Genomic DNA, 22849 nt, shown 5'->3' on the forward strand with positions numbered 1-22849 from the left:
CCATATGACAAACAGGGCATGATGGTAGCACAAAATGTCATAAGGATGACCCCAGGGCCCACAAGACATGCAGTTGCCAATGCCCAGGACATCGCCTCAACATTCTAGATGTTCATCACACCATCCATCGAAAAAATCATCCTGGAGATGATAMATTTGGAGGGTTTCCGTAAATATGGAGACATCTGGAAAAGGATGGATGAGATTGGCCTGCGTGCCTACATAGGGCTGCTAATCTTAACGGTTGTGTATAGGTCCCTAGGCGAGGCTACATGTAGTCTCTGGGATGTAGAGAGTGGAAGGGCGATTTTCCATGCCACGATGCCACTGAAAGTCTTTCACACTTTTTCAAGAATGCTACGATTTGATAACCGTGAGTCAAGACCTGATAGACATGTGAGAGACAAACTGGCGGCCATAAGAGAGGTCTGGGAGAAGTGGGTGGAGCGTCTGCCATAACTCAACAACCCTGGGACTGAAGTAACGGTGGATGAGCAACTGGTTCCATTCAGAGTTACATTTTTATTTTCATATCTGTAATGTAAGTGATTTTYATTGTTAATTTTATTATGTATTGCTGTAATATCATTGATTTATGTGATTGTWTTCTGTGACACTGATACYARTTACTGACAGTAATCTCTTTTGTCAAAAGTTTGCTGTCCTTTCYGGCAGAATATGCCCAGCAAGCCAGCAARGTATGGCATCAAGATATGGGTGACCTGTGACGCACAATCCAGCTACTCATGGAAGATGCAAGTCTACACAGGGAAGCCGACCAGTAGAGGCCCKGAGAAGAACCAGGGGATGTGGGTTGTGCTTGATGTGACAGATGGACTGAGGGGGCACAATGTCACGTGTGACAATTTCTTCACCTCTTATGAACTCAGCCAGCAGCTCCTGAAGAGGAAGATCACCATGGTTGGCACAGTTAGAAAGAACAAGCCTGAGCTCTCCCCTGCACTCCTCACAACAAGGGGGAGAGAGGCCTTCTCATCAAAGTTTGCCTTCACCCCCACCACCATTCTAGTTTCTTACCTCCCAAAGAGGATCAAGAATGTGGTCCTCCTGAGCACACTGCACAAAACGGCTGAGATCAGTGATCTTGAGGACAGGAAGCCAGCCATCATCCTGGACTACAACCACAACAAAGGAGGCATTGACAACCTGGACAAGGTGATTGGACCTTACAGCTGCAGGAGAATGACTGCCTACTGGCCCCTGGTCATCTTCCATAACATCATTGATGTGTCCTCATATAATGCCTTCGTGATATGGAACAAGATCAACCCTACTTGGATGCCTGATAAGCCGAACAAGAGGAGGGTGTTCCTGGAGCAGCTGGGAAAGGCACTTGTAACCTCACACATTCAAAGAAGGGAGTGCATCCCTCGCGCAGCAGCCTCTGCAGCACTTGTGAAAGCTGTTCAGGGGGCTGAACCTTGTCCTGATCCACCTGTGGCTGCAGCTGGGGCAGGCAAGAGGAGGAGATGGCAATTCTGCCCCCCAAAGAAGGACTGTAAAACAAATAATATGTGATGCACATGTGAGAAAGGCATCTGCAAAGTCCATGCACACACACTTGCATACTGTCCTACATCTGCTAATTAGAGTTGATTGATTTATATTCTTCATGTTTTTGTTTTGTATCTATTATCTTATTTTATTCTTATTTATTGTTGTTGTTTATACACCTTGTGGGTGGGGGTAATGATTCAAAAAATGGGAGGAGACTAGTATCTTGTAGTTGAATTCCTCATTGTACAGTATATAAGAATATATCACTATGTTCCCAAAATGCATTTAAAGCTACTTTCTGCATGTTTCTGCTACTTTCTTAGGTTATACAAGCGCTATCTCTTGCTATAAAATGTATGTTTACACCTATGCAGTACCTTTAGCATGAGCAAATAGGAGTGGCAATATGGAGTGGCAATATCGTCCGTTATTATCCTCAGTAATATTCCATCCAAGTTGTCAGACCCCGGTGGCTTGTCATTGTTAATAGACAACAATATTTTTTTCACCTCTTCCACACTCACTTTACGGAATTCAAAATTACAATGCTTGTATTTCAAAATTTGGTCAATTATACTTGGATGTTTAGTGYTAGCGTTTGTTACTGGCATGTCATGCCTAAGTTTGCTAATCTTGCCAATGAAAAAATMATTTAAGTAATTGGCAATATCCGTGGGTTTTGTGATTAATGAGCCATGTGATTCAATGAAGCTGAGTTTGCTTTTTTGCCCAAAATTTCAAAGCTTTTTACTATCATTCTTTATATAATTTATCTTTGTTTTAWAGTCTAGTTTCTTCTTTTTTTATTCAGTTTTGTCACATGATTTCTCAATTTGCAGCACGTTTGCCAATCGGTTGTGCAGACAGACTTATTTGCCATTCCTTTTACCTCATTCCTCTCAACCATAAAATGTAAAAAATTCCTCATTGATCCATGRGGATTTAACAGTTTCTACAGTCATTTTCTTAATGGGTGCATGTTTAGTAGTAATTGGGATAAGCAATTTCATAATTGTGTCAAGTGCAGTGTCTGGTTGCTCCTCATTACACACCATGGACCAACAAATATTCTTTACACCAACAACATAGGGATCACTACAAAACTTAGTGTATGACCTCTTATTCACTATATTAGACCCAGCCTTTGGTTTTCCTAGATATGGCTACTATATTGTGATCACTACAGCTGATTATTTAACTAGGCAAGTCAGTTAAGAACAAATTCTTACTTACAATGACAGCCTACACCAGCCAAATCCAGACGACGCTGGGCCAATTGTGCACCGCCCTATGGGACTCCCAATCACGGCCGGTTGTGGTTCAGCCTGGATTCAAACCAGGGTGTCTGTTTTGACGCCTCTAGCACTGAGATGCAACGCTTTAGACCGCTATGCCACTTGGAAGCCCAAAGATGAGCTTGGAGGTTACTATGGTGTTGAATGCTRARCTATAGTTAATGAACAGCATTCTTACATATGTATTGCTCTTGTCTAGATGGGATAGGGAAGTGTGCAGTGGGATGGCGATTACATCGTCTGTGGATCTATTGGGATGGTTAGCAAATTGAAGTGGGTCTAGGGTGACAGGTAATGTAGAGTTGATATGATCCTTRAATAGTCTCTCAAAGCACTTCATGATGACAGAAGCGAGTGCTACGTGGCGATAGTAATTTAATTCAGTTACCTTTGCTTTCTTGGGTACAGGAACAATGGTGGCCATCTTGAAGCATGTGGGGACAGCAGACTGGGATAGGGAGAGATTGAATATGYCTGTAAACACACCAGCCAGCTGGTCTGCGCATGCTCTGAGGACGTGGCTAGGGATGCCGTCTGGGCCGCCTTGCGAGGGTTAACACGCTTAAATGTCCTACTCACATTGGCCATGCAGAAGGAGGGCCCACAGTCCTTGGTAGCAGGCCGCGTCAGTGGCACTGTGTTATCCTCAAAGTGGGCAGAGAAGGTGTTTAGCTTGTCCGGAAGCAAGACGCGGGTGTCTTGCTGTGTGTGGCCGGTTTTCCTTTTGTAGTCTGTGATTGTTTGTATACCCTGCCAGATACGTCTCATGTCTGAGCCGTTCAATTGCGACTCCACTTTGTCTCTATACTGACGTTTTGCCTGTTTGATTGCCTTGCGGACAGAATAACTACACTGTTTGCATTTTGCCATATTCTCAGTCGGCTTGCCATTGTTAAATGCGGTGGTTCGCACTTTCAGTTTTGCGCGAATGCTGCCATCTATCCATGGGTTCTGGTTARGGTAGTTTTAATAGTCACAGTGAGTACAACATCTCCTATACACTTCCTGATTAACTCAGTCACCGAATCAGTGTATTCGTCAATTTTATTCTCGGAAGCTACCTGTAAATTATCCCAGTCTGCGTGWTCAAAACAATCTTGAAGCGTGGATTCCAATTGGTCAGACCAGCGTTCAATAGTCCTTAGCACGGGTACTTCCTGTTTGAGTTTCTACCTATAGGAAGGGAGGAGCAAAATGGAATCATGTTCAGATTTGCCGAAAGGACGGCAGGGGAGGGCCTTATATGCATCCCAGAATTTAGAGTAACAGTGGTAGAGTGTTTTGGCAGCGCGARTACTACAAACGGTATGTTGATAGAACTTCGTCATCMTTTTTCTCAAATTTGCTTTGTTAAAATCTCCAGCTACAATAAATGCAGCCTCAGGATATGTGTTTTCCAGTTTGCATAAAGTCCAGTGGAGTTCTTTGAGGGCTGTCGYGGTATCAGCTTGAGGGGGGATATACACGGCCGTGGCTATAACCGATGAGAATTCTCTTGGGAAATAATACGGTCGGATTTTGATTGTGAGGTATTCTAGATCGGGTGAACAAAAGGACTTGAGTTCCTGTATGTTATCACAATTACACCATGAGTCTTTAATCATGAAACATACACCCCCGCCCTTCTTCTTCCCGAAGATATATTTATTCCGTCTGCACGATGAACTGAGAATCCAGCTGGCTGGATCGATTTGGACAGTATATCCTGATAGAGCCATGTTTCCGTAAAGCAGAGTATGTTACTGTTACATTCCCCAGTCTCTGTGTTGTGGTTTTGTATGTTTGTGTTTCAGGATGGCTTCCTGAATTCCCCCAAGCAGCTGATTGGTCGGCCCCATTGATGATTGGAGAGCTGACCCCGCCCCCTCGTCAGGATACAGCTGTATCCCATTACAGACTCCTTCTCCAGCTATATAAGCTAGTGTTCCTTTGTAAGAGATAGAGCTGAGGGTTATATCATATGTGGGTTGTTTCTCAGAAAGAAAGTTGGTATGTACTATGTTAGTTGTTGCTGAGAGAGCTGATTGTTATGTTCTGTGTTAGTTTGTTGCTCAGAGAGAGAGCCTCTTTAACTTCTTTGGGGTAGGGGGCAGTATTTTTCACGTCCGGATGAAAAGCTGTGTTATTTCAACTTGCGTGTCGTGATCGTGTTTGGTGTGGGGGACAAAATCAATTTGCGCACGTGCACGGCCGGTTTGGGTACGGTGTTAGGGTCGATGTCTATGCCCCCATGGAAATTCTATTAGCATAATATTTATTCATTCAAAATCTGTCTGTTTAAGTAGAGCTATCTTGTTTTTTGGGGCTGCATCTCAAGCCACCGCAATCGCCGATGTTGGCCTTCCGCATCTGCAGTGGAAGCAGACACGGATCCACGAAGGGCAAAAAGGGACTTAGACCCTCAGTTGAAACTTGTGCCACCTCAGTTTTCATTTAATGTCCGTTTAGGGACATTAAAATAAGCAAACAAGTTTGAAATGATTGAGTGACAGGTTGGCGTGAAACTGTGTCTCCACTGCACCATATCAGCACCACGGACAGAGCGCACCGCGGTGTGTGTGTTGTGTGTAGGGGGTGTGGTGGTATTTTCCTGTATTACCAAATGAGGAGAGTTACAAACTACACACCAGTCAGAGTTATACTTAAACTTCATCAATAATAAGCTTTAGCCTTTTGATTTTCAACAATTCACTATAATGAATTTGAGAGTGACTACAGAAGAATACAAAGATCTTTTATAGCCAAGATACACCCCTCTCTACTTACATGACAGAACCACAGATCTTAGGAACTCTTCACAAAGGGACTTTTACTTGAGAAGGAGTATCCCTTAGCCAGATAGCATTCGCTATAAATTATCGCTCAGTTTGGTCTCTAAAACAAGGTTCTAATCTCGTCTCCCATACATCATAGTACAAAAACATTACCTCATCCAAGGCATAACTCAATTGTCAACTCTAGATCCTCCCATCTCAAGTAAACCCCTCTTTACCCACTCCTGGACAAGCTCACTGAGGGAAGTGGGCCTCTAGGTCATACACTGTCCCAGGATAAGTGTAAGATGAGAGAGGACCTACAATGTTTCCAGACACTGCCATACACCTCCCCCTATGGGAAAAGGAGGGAGTGACTGGCGCACAGACATTGTGGAGACAAGTAATTGGTTCCCCATTAATCACGCCATCCCTTCACATGGTTAAGAATAGGTAAAGACACATTCACATATGAAGACAATGTTCCATTCTGTCCTCTTCCCTTTCTGATATTCTGCATAGCACCAGGTACATGTGAAAGACAAGCCTGACCTCTCCCCTCTCTGGGCCCCAAGTGACTGAGCCCTAGCTGAGGGAAAAGTGCAACTGCAAACACTGTAGTCCAAAAGGATAAATTCTAATGACAAGTATCTCACATAAGCATATTAGATAAATAAAACATCTTATTTATCTATGTTACCCAACTAATTCTGATCCATCCGCCACAGGGGGCTATGGAAAGCCATTGTGCGGTTGGGTACGACTCCTTTGGGTTTCCATAAAAAGCAGGAAAAAACACTGTTAATCTGTGGTAGGCTATGTGAATAATGAGATATGCCTCTGACTGTAATATTTGATTTTGATTTATAAGGATGGTGTCAAGTTTACAGTTGAAACTGCTTCACTCAACTCTGCTCACGCCCCACCACTACAGAGTGAAATTAGCTTCTCTGCTAACTGTAAAAGGCGTTTGTGTTATTAGCCTATTTAACTCTAACCAGCTAATCTGCCACTGCCACGATGGGGATCAGAAATCAAACCACTGAGGCCGCCACCAAATCCAGCAGCGATGATGCTGCTTCAGCTAGATCCGCCTGAAGAGCCAAACCCTCCATTCCACAAGTGCCGCCAGGATAATGGCTCCACAGCGCCCTCCACCACCGACTGTTCCTCACGATCTTGGAACAGATGTTGGTGTTTACTTTATCTTGGCAGTTACCTGTAGGTTACACGTGATACTGCCAGGATGTTACAGTACATGGACGCATGTGTGCACTGTGTGCGCACAAACACCTTTTTAATTAAATTACCACTGCACTGAAAGGCTGTAGGGTCTTATTAAAATAATCTGATATAAGAGCAGCCTGTAGTCTTCATAGTGTGAAACATATTTGTGGAAGTGTCTCAAAATGTGATATTTTAGCAACACATTATTCAANGTTGCTGAGAGAGCTGATTGTTATGTTCTGTGTTAGTTTGTTGCTCAGAGAGAGAGCCTCTTTAACTTCTTTGGGGTAGGGGGCAGTATTTTCACATCCGGATGAAAAGCGTGCCCAGAGTAAACGGCCTGCTACTCAGCCATAAAAGCTAGAATATGCGTATTATTAGTAGATTTGGATAGAACACACTCTGAAGTTTCTAAAACTGTTTGAATGATGTCTGTGAGTATAACAGAACTCATATGGCAGGCAAAAACCTGAGAAAAAATCCAACCAGGAAGTGGGAAATCTGAGGTTGGTCGATTTTCAACTCAGCTCCTATTGAAGATACAGTGGGATATAAAGAACAAGGTTCTAAAGATCTAGTGGAAGCCTTAGGAAGTGCCTTAGGAAGTGCAACATTACCAATATCCCACTGTATCTTCAATAGGAGCTGAGTTGAAAATCGACCAACCTCAGATTTCCCACTTCCTGGTTGTTTTTTTTTTTTTTTGCTTCTACTGTGAAGTGGGGCCGAATGAGAGGGGATTGAGTAAGGTCTACCATGACCTGAACATGCGCTGACCATGCGCGTTCATGTGAGAGCGAGCTCTGTTCCATCGCACTTCTGAAGACAAAGGAATTCTCCGGTTGGAACATTATTGAAGAATTATGTTAAAAACATCTTAAAGATTGATTCAATACTTCGTTTGTCATGTTTTTACGGACTGTATTATAACTTTTTTAACTTTTCGTCCGTACTTTCCGCTGGACTTGCCCGCGCGTCGTGAGTTTGGAATCATAATCGTTTGGTTTGCTTTCGTCGTAAAGCCTATTTGAAATCGGACACTGGCTGGATTTACAACAAGTGTAAATGCTGTAAAATACATGTATGTTTGAGGAATTTTAATTATGGGATTTCTATTTTGAATTTGGCGCCCTGCAGTTTCACTGGCTGTTGACGAGGTGAGACGCTATCGTCCCACATACCCTAGAGAGGTTAATGTCCTGAGTTGGGGGTTTTTCTCCGTTTTTATTGTGAAGTAGTTTGTAACAGTTACGCGCCCTGACCTCATCAACTTTATTATTCAAAGACTGAACATTAGCAAGTAATATACTCAGAAGTGGTGGGTGGTGTACGCGCCTCCTAAATCGGACTAGAAGACCACTCCAAGTACCTCTCCTTTGCCGGCGTTGTTTTGGGTTGGCTTCTGGAATCAGTTAAATTGCCCTGGGGGGTACGAACAAAGGATCTGCTTCGGGAAAGTCGTATTCCTGGTGGTGATGCTGGTAGTGCTGGTGAGTTACCGATACTCAATAGTTCTTCCCGGCTGTATGTAATAACACAAAAACAATCTGGGCTAACATTGTAAGAAATACTAAATAAAAAAACGAAATGCTGGAATACTTTCCTAAGAGCAAGAAGTGAGGTGCCATTTTTACATACTGATCTGAATTTGGAAACTCACTCACACACTTGAAATAGTGCTATTGTGAGCGTTGTTCGAGTTCCCTTCGGCAGTCTAGCTCGGTGAAAGCTGGTTTTACCAGTTGTCCCTTGCTCTGCACCGGACACTTAGCGTGGTGGCGTGTCCATGCTTTGTTCATCATGTATCAGAGCTCCATGTTCCTGTCTGTCATTTGAGCTGACTTTTGGATTGATGTGTGTTTAAAACACCATGGACAATAACAGATATGGAAATCATTCTTAATCGAAGCAACATCTGTAAATTAATCTGATTGAGAATTGCTGGTACTATCTATGTTTATAGAGAATCTGCCATTTTAGCTTATTTTACCTTGTTGTCCGATTTAAGTCAACATCACTTTTTCAAGGGAGACCTTCCCAAGAGGGCAGCTACAGTAAATTGTATATACATATAAAATACTAAGTAGGCTATATTCCCTCTTTTTAAAGCAGGCAGCTAGCTAAAAAAAAACACAGCTGCATGAATGTGTGATCTCTCCATATATTAATTTAGCAATTTCCAAGCACAACTTAACTAGCTAGCTAGACAGAACAGTGATCAGGCTAGCTAGCTACATTGTTGTCATTCAGTAAAGGTGTAGCTACTGTACTATAGCTAACCTGGCTACAGCCTACAACCAAGCTAATTACAAAGTAGCTAATATGATCGCATGCCAAACAACTTGAGATGATTACAAAGTTATTTTTAATGAGTGGTGCTATGGAGGTGAACTGGATGTAACGTTAGAGGTTAGCTAAATTTAGCTAGCTAGTAGGCAGCAATAGCTAGTTAACGTTCTAGCTGTATTCTTTGACATACAACACAACTGCAATTATTTTCTTTAATGTAAGTAGTCATTTTCAGATGGAGAAATGCCAAATCGTACTGTAATAACTAATGTTAAATAACTGAGATCTCTATATCTAAGTTACAAGGATGGCCGTTCGCTCCTTGCTCCATAAAGTAGCTAGCTAGCTTCAGTAAATTACAGACAGACTGAAAGTGTACTTTCATGTATGGGAGTTGGAATAGCGCCATAAAATCAACACAATCAATCAGTGGCCAAAAATATAATACATCCGGAATGGAAAGTTACATGCTGACCACACCGCTCACATTGCAAAATAAATGTATACATACATGTTATTAAATTATTGCATCCACACTGCTCGCGCGCTCCAACAAGTGTCTGCATTGCCAAGCGCTAAAATAGAAGTCAGTTCTATTTGTGACTGAAGGAGTTAGGTGTAGACCCCATGCCTTTTAATGGGTTAATAACTTGCTATTAACAAACTGAAGTCTCATTATGAGACTTGTGTGTTAAAACCTGTTTTGAGTGGTGTGCCTTGCAGATGCCTTTAGATGCCTTTACGTTCACACTCTTCGTGTCTGGGTCCCACGGTGGCTGGCTGAGGTTCTGAGAAGACGACTGGTTTTCTGAGAATACAAAGCCAACGCAGGCCTGATGGAATACATGCTTTAAGATGCTTAAAGACTCGCCTGTTGTGAAATGGCACCTTGTTATGACCATGTGCCTGTGATGAAATGTTAAGTTTCGGTCAAACATACTTTTGAGCTATATAAGTTGCAGGATGTCTTAGACTCCTTGCAGAACCTGGGGAGAGCTATCATATACTGTACTCTGTACCAACTTCTGCCTACAATTGTATTACTAAAGGATCATTTTTATACTTAGAGTCTGTGTTTCCTTTCCATTACTAATGTATGTTTGAATATTATATAGACCTGATCATTTGTTGAAGAAATTGACCAACACGACGCTGAACATGGTGCAAGTCCTGCCTCTCCCATCTCCTCATTGGTTTATAGAAGCAGATACCCACGTGCCATCTCCTCATTCGTTATACCCACGTGGGTGATTGAAAGATGAACTGAGTTTTGTCGGTCGTCGTGGTAACTATGAAAGATAGATGCCAATTGCCATATAAAGTCCAAAGAAGAAAAGGCCTGGAAGGAGGAGAGATGACTAGAAACGATTTGGTTGACTGTTTTATGTGTAGATTAATTATCGAAGTAGAGGACCTTGTGCATTTCAGGTAAAATAACAACTCACGTTTATATCCCAGGACAAATTAGCTAGCAACAGCAAGCTAGCTAAGACAAATTAGCTAGCAACTGCAAGCTAGCTAGCTAAATTGCCATAAATGTTTAATGTTTTTCGACCTGTCCCCAAATTAATATAATTGGTTCTGTTAGTAAAACGTTTACTGTTGACAGGAGANCTCAAAATGTGATATTTTAGCAACACATTATTCAATATCCGACTGGACAATATATGAGAAAATAACAGACAAATTCTGCTAATCATGGTTGAAACATTCCAACATGTCTAAGAGATAACAGTTAAGAAAAAGAATGCAAGGATAGATGAAAAAGTACCATTGTGGTTCAGCATTGTATTGTACAGTGTGTGTTTGACAACACTTGCCACAAAAGTGAGTCAGGAGTTGAAAGAAGAACTCCAACATTAAACTTGGCTCCCATGTCTTATTGTTCAATGAAATCCCGAAACTGGTGGAGACAAGTCAGCATGACATTCATACTTGATTGATCAGAGTTTTCCAGCGAATGATGATAAAACTCAAAGCATCAATGAATTCTCTGCAGGGTGGCTGGTTGAAATTTCTTGTTGCACCTTAGATTTCATATTTATTACTATGCCATCCCTTTGTTGCTAGCAGGAGACTTGTAAGATTTWTTTCAGGTTGTTGAGGGAAAAATGGCAAACTACATGCACTTCACCAGGATTGCACTCTGTATCAGTGAATGATTTTCAGAAATTGTGCTCCATGTCACTTGTCAGRTCCAATCTGTAGGCTGTATGGTCCTCTGTCAATCTGTGGAAGAGAGTTACATACATTCCATGTTTGTGCCTCTGGAACAATTTCCAGATTCAATTGGTAATCATTCTAAACCGGGAATAGAGAAAAAACAATCTTCTCGAGGTTGAGAACCATAAGTAATGGATGACTGTCACCTTTGAACACTGTTTTAGAATGTATCCTGTCTCATTCAAACATATACCAAGTATGACTAGACAACATGTTTTTAGGGAACACTTTGGCATGSCCCAAATTTCAAACAAACTACAACTTTCAAGGCTTGATTAAATACTTAATTATTCATAAGGATATGACTTGCTATATAAAGGATGGAATAAGCACTAGAGGCCCGATTCAGATGTCGGAAATGTACGACTTCCCTACGCACGCCTTTCCTACTCACTTCTCAGTAGTTGGTATTCAGACTTACCTTATGCAGGTGCATAACGAGCTTTGACGGTGTGGTTCCCTTTGCGCGAACTGAATTAATTTCATTCAACTGCTGAAAACCCTCCCACTTGCTGGTCAATAGATTTTCTCGTGGAGTTTTCATTCAATAGGGTTTTCATTACGTTTATCTAAAGCCATCCCTTTAAATTTGGTGTACCTTTAATTTGAATTCTCTCTACTACTCACTAGAATATATGGARAGAACATAGAGATGGAAGGAGGCCTCACCGTTGTATTTGTGCCATTATGGCATCTGTGACAGCATGGGCAGCACCATTGAGGCTATCTTCATTTTGAAGTAGTCAATTTTCTTCTTCACGATTAGCTGATCCCTCTTGATAACACGGTTGGATATGACTCCAACAGGGTCACCAGGAGGGATCAGCCAATGAAGTTGGAAATCTCACCCAGTTGACTATATTAAAATGGTGGAATCCCTSAAAGACGCTGCCCATGCTAAAACGGCATTTTGGCAACTAGAGGCCTCTCATTCTGTATAGGAGAGAACGGTTCAGAATATTAGGGATCAATGAAAGAAAATACATACATACAGTATTCATCTCCTTTTCAGGASCAATTGATAGATACAAAAATACTCTGTTCTTGTATATTATTTATGAAAGTATTTTTGAATAATAAACTTTAGGTCATGTAGTGTAGTAAATACACTACCTGACCAAAAGTATGTGGACACCTGCTCATCAAACATCTCATTCCAAAATCATGGGCAATAATATGGAGTTAGTCCCCCTTTGCTGCTATAACAGATTCCACATGGAACATGGCTGCAGGGACTTACTTCCAGTCAGCCACAAGAGCATTGGTGAGGTTGGGCACTGATGTTGGGCGATTAGGCCTGGCTCACAGTTGGCTTTCCAATTCCTCCCAAAGGTGTTCAGTGGGGTAGAGGTCAGGGCTCTGTGCAGGCCAGTCAAGTTATTACACACCAATCTTGACAAACCATTTCTGTATGGACCTCGCTTTGTGCACAGGGGCATTGTCATGCTGAAACAGGAAAGGGTCTTCCCCAAACGGTTGTCACAAAGTTGTAAGCACAGAATCATCTAGAATGGCATTGTATGCTGTAGCATTAAGATTTCCCTTCACTGGAACTAAGGGGGTGGCAGGTAGCCTAGTGGTTAGAGCGATGAACTAGTAACTGAAAGGTTGCAAGGTTGAATCCCCGAGCTGACAAGGWAAAAATCTGTTGTTCTGCCCCTGAACAAGGCAGTTAACCCACTGTTCCTAGGCCATCATTGAAAATAAGAATTTGTTCTTAACTGACTTGCCTAGTTAAATAAAGGTTTAAAAAGGGGGCCTAGCCTGAACCATGAAAAACAGCCCCAGACCAATATTCCTACTCCACCTAACTTTACAGTTGGCACTATGYATTGGGACGGTGAGTGTTTTCCTCCAAACCCAGATTTGTCTGTCGCACTGCCATGATGGTGAAGYGTGATTCATCACTACAAGGAATGCATTTCCACTGCTCCAGAGTCCAATGGCAGTGAGCTTTACACCACTCCAGCCGWCGCTTGGCATTGCACATGGTGATCTTAGGCTTGTGTGTGGCTGCTCGGCCAAGGAAACCTATTTCATGAAGCTCCTGATGAACAGTTATTGTGCTGACGTTGCTTCCAGAGGCAGGTTGGAACTCAATAGTGAGTGTTGCAACCGAGGAAAGATTATTTTCTGGAGTGATGAATCACGCCTCACCATCTGGCAGTCCGACAGACAAATCTGGGTTTGGCGGATGCCAGGAGAACGCTCCCTGTCCCAATGCACAGTGCCAACAAGTTCAGCACTCGGCGGTCCCGTTCTTTGAGCTTGTGTGGCCTACCACTTCGCGGCTGAGCCGTTGTTGCTCCTAGACGTTTCCACTTCACAATAACAGCACTTACAGTTGACGGGCAGTTATAGCAGGGCAGAAACTGGACTTGTGATATCCTATGACGGTGCCCTGCTGAAAGTCACTGTGTCACGTTCCTGACCTTATTTCCTTTGTTTTAGTCTTTGTTTAGTTGGTCAGGACGTGAGCTGGGTGGGTATATTCCATGTTATGTGTTTTCATTGGTTTAGGGTTGTCAACGAGCCTGATATGGTTCTCAATCAGAGGCAGGTGTTTTACGTTGTCTCTGATTGGGAACCATATTAAGGTAGGCTGTTATCACTGTGTGTTTGTGGGTGATTGTTCCTGTTCGTGCGTTCATGTATTTATGTTCTCAAGTGCAGGACTGTAGCRTCGGTGGTTTYGTTWTGTTTATTGTTTWGTAGTTTGTCAAGTGTTCTTAGTGTTCGTCTTCGTTTCTTTATTAAAATTATGTATTCTAACCACGCTGCGCTTTGGTCCGATCCTTGCTYCTCCTCAGACGAGGAGGATTACGACGGTCGTTTCACACTGAGCTCTTCAGTAAGGCCATTCTTCTGCCAAAGTTTGTCTATGAAGATTGCCTGGCTGTGTGCTCGATTTTATACACCTGTCAGCAACGGGTGTGGCTMTAATAGCCGAATCCACTAATTTGAAGGGGTGTCCACATCAGTGGTGATCAGTGCAGTTTAAGATGAGGGAGGCAGATTTATTTAATTTTATTTCTATTACAGCATATTGGATGACTGTCATTCATATTCCAATCACCCAGTTTAATGAAACAGCGATAGGTTTATGCTACTACATGATAATCAAATTTTCCCTATACCCATCATGAGGTTGCTACAACCTAGCCTATGACTGAAAGTTAACAATGTAGGTGCACACAGGTTGAGGTGACAGACACATGGACAGTGACACATTCAATACTGCCTTGCACACTCTTGCCTGTGTCTAGCTGATCTAGGGTGTAATCATTAGTCCAACAGTTGCATTAGAAMGTTTCGATTGGACAAATTCAGGTATGTTTATCCCCATTTCGTTCCGTTTGCTTCCGTTCAAGAAACGTCTTTCAACAGAATTGGCAGAATGAATACACCCCTGATCACGCATAAACGCAGATCACTTTCATAGCAGCCACGTTGTGTTCCTTCTTGCATCTATGTGCTCTATAACTCATCTTTTCCCTTTWCKTGTGGACTTCRATGCCCAACACATCAACTGTATGTGACCAGGTGAGAGAACTTTTCCAAACCATATCATAACCTCTATACACAGCCTACATCGTTGTCACCATATTAGCTAAAGTAACGTCAGTTAACATCAATAGTCAACGTAGCAAATAGAACTAACGTGTTAGTAAACCCGCTACAATCATATGGTAACGTTACAGTGTACAGTCAGTAAGAACTTTAGCACTTACACCGGCGGGCCCTGTTGGCAGTAAATTAGTAAAACCAAAAGCTTACCTTGACTTGGAAGAGTTCCAGTGTTGTGTTGGATAGTCATAGTTATAGCTAGCTAGCTAACATAGCATCCCTCTGTTTGAGAAGGATGTTTGAGTAGGCTAAACTAGATAGTTGCATTTGCTACCTAAGTACCTACATGTACATATTACCTCAATTACCTTGACTAACCTGTGTCCCCGCACATTGACTCTGTACCGGTACCCTCTGTATATAAACCCCCTGTATATAGAATCACTACTGTTATTTTACAGCTGCTCTTTAACTTTTTGTTATTTTTATTTTTTACTTATCTATTTTTTACTGAAGACTTMTTTTTCTTAAAACTGCATTCTTGGTTAATTAAGTGCTTGTAAGTAAGCATTTCACTGTATGAGACAAATACGATTTGATTTGAAGTAAGTGAAACTGAAAATATGATAAAATCTCTCTCTCGCTCTCTCTTGCTTCTCCTTCATTTTGGAATAAATAAATACATTAACTATTGTCTTTMTTTTTTTGGGGGTGGACAGCATGTCAGTTCATGCTGCAACAGCTCTGGTAGGTTGGAGGACATCCTCTGGAAGTTGTCATAATTACTGTGTAAGACTTTGGATGGCGGTGAGAACCATGAGCCTCTTAGGTTTTGTTTTCAAGTTAATGTAGCCAGAGGAGGATGGAAGCTAGCTGTCCTCTGGCTACACCATGGTGMTACCCTACAGAGTGCCTTTGAGGCTACTGTAGACCTTCATTGTAAAACAGTGTATTTTAATAAATTATTTGGTGAAATGTGTACAGTCGTGGCCAAAAATTTTGAGAATGACACAATTATTAATTTCCACAAAGTTTGCTGCTTCAGTGTCTTTAGATATTTTTGTCAGATGTTACTATGGAATACTGAAGTATAATTACAAGCATTTCATAAGTGTCAAAGGCTTTTATTGACAATTAMATGAAGTTGATGCAAAGAGTCAATATTTACAGTGTTGACGCTTCTTCTTCAAGACCTCTGCAATCCGCCCTGGTATGCTGTCAATTAACTTCTGGGCCACATCCTGACTGACGGCAGCCCATTCTTGCATAATCAATGCTTGGAGTTTGTCCGAATTTGTGGGTTTTTGTTTGTCCACCCGCCTCTTGAGGATTGACCACAAGTTCTCAATGGGATTAAGGTCTGGGGAGTTTCCTGGTCATGGACCCAAAATATCGACGTTTTGTTCCCCGAGCCACTTAGTTATCACTTTTGCCTTATGGCAAGGTGCTCCATGATGCTGGAAAAGGCATTCTTTGTCACCGAACTGTTCCTGGATGGTTGGAGAAGTTGCTCTCGGAGGATGTGTTGGTACCATTCTTTATTCATGGCTGTGTTCTTAGGCAAAATTGTGAGTGAGCCCACTCCCTTGGCTGAGAAAGCAACCCCACAATGAATGGTCTCAGGATGCTTTACTGTGTTGGCATGACACAGGACTGATGGTAGCGCTCACCTTGTCTTCTCCGGTCAAGCTTTTTCCCGGATGCCCCAAACAATCGGAAAGGGGATTCATCAGAGAAAGTGACTTTACCCCAGTCCTCAACAGTCCAATCCCTGTACCTTTTGCAGAATATCAGTCTGTCCCTAATGTTTTTCCTGGAGAGAATGGCTTCTTTGCTGCCCTTCTTGACACCAGGCCATCCTCCAAAAGTCTTCACCTCACTGTACGTGCAGATCAGTCACACCTGCCTGCTGCCATTCCTGAGCAAGCTCTGTACTGGTGGTGCCCCGATCCCGCAGCTGAATCAACTTTAGGAGACGGTCCTGGCACTTTCTTGGGCGCCCTGAAGCCTTCTTCATAACAATTGAACCGCTCTCCTTGAAGTTCTTGATGATCCGATAAATGTTTATTTAGGTGCAATCTTACTGGCAGCAATATCCTTGCCTGTGAAACCCTTTTGTGCAAAGCAATAATGAGGCACGTGTTTCCTTGCAGGTAACCATGATTGAAGAGGGACGAACAATGATTCCAAGCACCACCCTCCTTTTGGAGCTTCCAGTCTGTTATTCGAACTCAATCAGCATGACAGAGTGATCTCCAGCCTTGTCCTCGTCAACACTCACACCTGTGTTAACGAGAGAATCACTGACATGATGTCAGCTGGTCCTTTTGTGGCAGGGCTGAAATGCAGTGGAATGTTTTTTGTGGATTAAGTTTATTTGCATGGCAAAGAGGGACTTTGCAATTAATTGCAATTCATCTTATCACTCTTCATAACATTCTGGAGTATATGCAAATTGMCATCATACAAAGGCAGCAGACTGTGAAAATTAATATTTGTGTCATTCTCACTTTTGGCCACGACTGTATATATTTAGTTTAGTTTTATCTAAAAATGATATTTTGTAATGTTTTAGAACAACAACRAAAAATGAAATTCACTGTGGAGGATGGTCCTCCCCTTCTTCCTCTGGTCCTCCACTGGTCCTCATACTTTTGTATTTATAGTGTATCTTACTAAAAAGTACAGTTTAAAAGGATAGTCTGTTGGATTTACTGGATTAAACTGTTTCTGTGTTGGATAGAGGCTCAAGTCGTTTTGTGAGCTAGCCTTCATCAGATGGAGTGGATGGYTTGGTCAGAGATGATCTGGRGACTTCTGTGATGCTGGACATCGTATCTTGGTTGCATCCAGGGCATTTTCGCCRTGGCATTTTCGCCTCATAAATAAGGTATCTAGACCTGGGATTAATAGTCCGCTGATCTGGGCGAGAGCGGAATCTACAATTAACTTTACACTGAATATGTCACGCTGGTATAAAGGATTTTGGAGACAGGCGCAGGAATACACAATAGGGGTTTTTAATACACCCACAAAACAAACACGTATATAAAAACACTGGGCTGTACATAAACAAAAGAGCGAGGGTAAACCTTCGCAGGGCCAAACCGTCAGGATATAACCCCACACCACTAGAAGGATATCTTCAACCACCAACCTACTACCCTGAGACAAGGCTGAGTATAGCCCACAAAGATCTCCCCCATGGCACGAACCTGAGGGGGGCGCCAACCCGAACAGGAAGATTATGTCAGTGACTCAACCCACTCAAGTGACGCACCCCTCCTAGGGACGGGATGGAAGAGCACCAGTAAGCCAGTGACTCAGCCCCCCATAATAGGGTTAGAGGCAGAGAATCCCAGTGGAGAGAGGGGAACCGGCCAGGCAGAGACAGCAAGGGCGGTTCGTCGCTTCAGTGCCTTTCCGTTCACCTTCACACCCCTGGGCCAGACTACACTCAATCATAGGACCTACTGAAGAGATGAGTCTTCAATAAAGGTTGAGACCGAGTCTGCGTCTCTCACATGGATAGGCAGGCCATTCCATAAAAATTAAGCTCTATAAGAGAAAGCCCTGCCTCCAGCTGTTTGCTTAGAAATTCTAAGGACAGTAAGGAGGCCTGTGTCTTGTGACCGTAGCGTACGTGTAGGTATGTACGGCAGGACCAAATCGGARAAATAGGTAGGAGCAAGCCCATGTAMTGCTTTGTAGGTTAGCAAACATTTCGAATGCTACGTTTTCACGAGAAGACCGATTTTCGGGGTGTCTCATGGTCTGACACACACCGTCAAATATAAGTACCCACCAAATTATTTCTAGTTGGTGGATCGATGCTGCTGCCATTCCCCATCACCACCTAACAGAGACGGAGAGTAGAGCAACAGACAGAGAGATCCTGAGGGATGAGTTAGAGAAACAGGGAATGAGACTTTACAGACAAATGACTGAAGGAAGTTAGTGGTGTTTGGGTGTTTGTGTGTGGACTTGAAAATACCCCTGAGCCTGTAATAACGCTTATCAGTTACTCACCCTGCTTTTTTCTTGTGTTCAGCAAACTCCTTGCATGTATCCAGAGCACTCTCCTCCTGCTGTGAACTGCCACTCTCTCTCTTCCTTTCACAGATGGTCAGTATTTCTATTACATGTATTTTGTAATTGGTATTACACTGGGAGGAACTACACTCCAATGTATTTTGTAACAAAATACTTTCGAGAGCTGTAATGTCACCCCCTGATTTGTTTCACCTGTCCTTTTGCTTGTCTCCACCTCCCTCTTGGTGTCACCCATCTTCCCTMWTATTCCCTGGGTACYTATACCTGTGTTCTATGTTTGCCTGTTGTCAGTTTATCTTGTTTGTCAAGTCAACCAGTGTTTTGTCTCTGCTCCTGCTTTTCCATATTCTCTCTTTTTCTCTCCCTCCTGGTTTTGACCCTTGCCTGGCCTGACTCTGAGCCCGCCTGCCTGACCACTCTGCCTGCCGCTGACCCTGAGCCTGCCTGCCGTCCTGTACCTTTGACCCACTACTCTGGATTATTGACCCCTTCCGGTCTTGACCTGTCGTTTGCCTGTCCCTGTTTCTTTAATAAACATTGTTACTTCAACACTGCATTTGGGTCTTACCTGAAACATGATAGTATGAACTGGCCATGACTGACCCAGCTCCACAACACCAACCCCTCCCAAGGAGCCATCATTGGTAGGCACGAGGAGTTGCTTCGCAGTCTGATGGAAGGGTACCAGGACGTGGCCGAACGTCACGACCTAGCATTGGACGCATTGCGGGAGCAATTCCGTAGGCAGCCTACCACGACGGTAACCTCCCAGCCTCTCAGTAACCCGGCTGGTAGCAGCGGCGTCACCCCGGTTCCCCGGGAACCCCGCTTACCTCCCCCGGAGCGCAAAGATGGAGATTCCAGAACCTGCCAGGCCTTTCTCTCCCAGTGCTCCCTCGTTTTTCGCACTGCAGCCTTCTTCATTCCCCTCGGACTACTCGAGGATAGCGTATAGTATTGTGCTGATGTCCGGGAGGGCACTCGCCTGGGCCACGGCAGTGTGGGAGCGACAATCCGCCGTTTGCCTCAGTCTGGAGAAATTCGTRGCAGAGATGAGAAAAGTTTGATGCTCCGGTGTACGGGAGATAGGCTGCCTGTAMGTTACTCCAGCTTTGGCAGGACCCTCAGTGTATGCAGTGGATTTCCGCACGCTAGCAGCGGAGGGTGCCTGGAACCCAGAAGCGCTGTTTGACACGTTCCTGCATGGATTGTCGGAGGAAGTAAAGGACGAGCTTGCAGCACGGGAACTATCAACGGATCTCGACTCACTCATCGCTTTGACCATCCGGATCAATGGACGGCTACGGGAACGCAGGAGGGRGAAGTGGTCTGATTGCGGTCCCAATCGCTCACTCAAGGATCCCACCTTGCATCTGATGAACTCCTGAATTCCTCGGCATCTACGCCCCCGAGAGGATACAAGCTTACCCGAGTTCCTCCAAGAGCCTCCAAAGTCTGCTAATTCAGCTCTTCCCGAGCCGATGCAACTCGACAGGGCTAGGCTGTCTCCAGCCGAACGCGTACGCAGACTTAACACCCAGAGTTGTCTGTATTGCGGTACTGCCGGTCATTATGTGTCTGCCTGTCCCTTCAAGAGACCTAGCTCTGTTCCTCCACATCCATTGCCTGAAATCAGCTCTGCCTGCCCCGGGACGTCTTCCTGGGGGCTTGGAAATTGCCCCGAACCTCTCCTTCATTCCCACGGAGTACCAGGACCTCCGGGAGGGGTTCAGTAAGGCCCGGGCCACTTCGCTTCTGCAACACACACCGGTACTCAAGGATGTTAAGSCGGATGCGCTGGTACGCCGCTATAGCCCAGCCGCTACACCTCCGGAAGCCGAGACCTTTTCCCCCTGCTCCAAATTCATTAGCCCCTCTGCCGTTCGTCCTCTGTTGCCCCGTACCCTCCGTATACTTCTTACTTTTCATGTGTCTAGATRTAAACCCATGTCTCACAGCCCTTTGTCTCCTGTTTCCCCTGTTTGCCCCTAATCTGGATTATCGACCTCTGCCTGACCTGACCCTGAGCCCGCCTACCGTCCTATACCTTTKCCCCACTATTCTGGATTATCGACCCCTGCCTACCTTGACCTGTCGTTTGCCTRCCCCTGTTATTGTAATAAACATTGTTACTTCAACACGGTCTGCATTTGGGTCTTACCTGAAACGTGATAGTAATTAATATTTTWAAAATACAAAATACTTTTCTATACCATTTCTTATAGTGGTTCACAATTTTGTGGCTAACTTTCAACCTGGTGTCAGAAGTCTGATGGCACTATGGCGTGATAAGAGTGTCTGCTATGAAGTAAAGATAACATGTATATGTAAAAACRAACAATTGCAAAGCTTGCTGAGTATTCTAATGAGATCTGCCCCGCAACAAGGCCAATAATAATACCCAGTGTGCTTTTCAGTTAATTTGGTGTGTTCATTTACATTTTGGTTAAAAAAAATTGCAAACAATCTTATCAAGAGTGACTTACAGTCAGTGCATTCAACTAAGGTAGATAAACAACAACATATCACATCACACGCTTCTGTAACAGTTACTGAGAATGTTGTTGCTGTTCGGCCGGCTGCTTGTAAATTTCTTTTTGTATTTTTAAGATACAAAATACATGTATTTTAATTAAATACATTACAAGTCTTTTGTTTATTTTGATACATTGATCTTTATTGTATTTTGTCATTTTTTCCCATCCCTGCTCCTTTTGATTCCACATATCCAAACTATTCACATAGAAATGAACTATTTACAGTTTGTTTCCTTTCTTTAGTTTTTTATTTTATTTCACCTTTACTTAATCAGGTAGGCTAGTTGAGAACAAGTAGTAGGCCATAGTAGCAAGTAATTATAATTTAGTAAATTAACACTGGAGTGAAAGATGTGCAGATGATGATGTGCAAGTAGAAATACTGGTGTGCAAAAGAGCAGAAAAGTAAATAAAAACAATATGGGGATGAGGTAGATAGATTGGATGGGCTATTTACAGATGGGCTGTGTACAGCTGCAGCGATCGGTTAGCTGCTCGGATAGCTGAAGTTTAAAGTTATTGARGGAAATATAAGTCTCCAGATTCAGCGATTTTTGCAATTMGTTCCAGTCATTGACAGCAGAGAACTGGAAGGAAAGGCAACCAAAGGAGGTGTTGGCTTAAGGGTTGACCAGTGAAATATACCTGCTGGAGCGCGTGCTACGGGTGGGTGCTGCTATGGTGACCAGTGAGCTGAGATAAGGCGGAGCTTTACCTAGCAAAGACTTATAGATGACCTGGAGCCAGTGGGTCTGGCGACAACTATGTAGCGAGGGCCAGCCGATTAGAGCATACAGTTCGCAGTGGTGGGTGGTATATGGGGCTTTGGTGACAAAACGGATTGCACTGTGTCATGACGTTGGCCTGTGGGTAAGGTTTATGAGCCCCCCCCCATAAATACCTTTCTCCCTTCCCTCTCTCTTGACTCTACAGAGGGACTCTTGAATAGCCTTTGTTAAACATAGAGAGTCTGGGAACATCAAACAAGTGGAGGGAAAGGAACCATATTTCGGTAATAGAACCAGTTGAAAATATACGTTGGTACTTAATGAATATGATGTCAGTTTGGTTGTCATCTGAGACATTATGACTGATGACAGGACGACATAAACTGTATCTGGGAAAGTCTACACATTATAGTTATCAGATTCACATGGAAGTGTTGTGCAATTTAAATGCAATTTAAATGAAACTATTTGTGAAAAGATGAACCTCTCTAGGGTATGTGGGACGGTAGCGTCCCACCTCGTCAACAGCCAGTGAAACTGCAGGGCACCAAATTCAAAACAACAGAAATACCATAATTTAAATTCCTGAAGCATACAAGTATTTTCACACCATTTTAAAGCTACACTTGTTGTAAATCCAGCCAAAGTGTCCGATTTCA

At 43.3% G+C, this 22849-nt stretch overlaps 1 pseudogene; it reads left to right on the forward strand.

Moving 5' to 3' along the window:
- The first annotated feature begins 21 nt into the window (after positions 1-21).
- On the forward strand, positions 22-20313 carry LOC139029204 (piggyBac transposable element-derived protein 4-like; annotated as a pseudogene).
- The last annotated feature ends 2536 nt before the right edge of the window (positions 20314-22849 follow it).

Source organism: Salvelinus sp. IW2-2015, linkage group LG18, assembly GCF_002910315.2.
Source record: "Salvelinus sp. IW2-2015 linkage group LG18, ASM291031v2, whole genome shotgun sequence".
Taxonomy (NCBI): Eukaryota; Metazoa; Chordata; class Actinopteri; order Salmoniformes; family Salmonidae; genus Salvelinus; species Salvelinus sp. IW2-2015.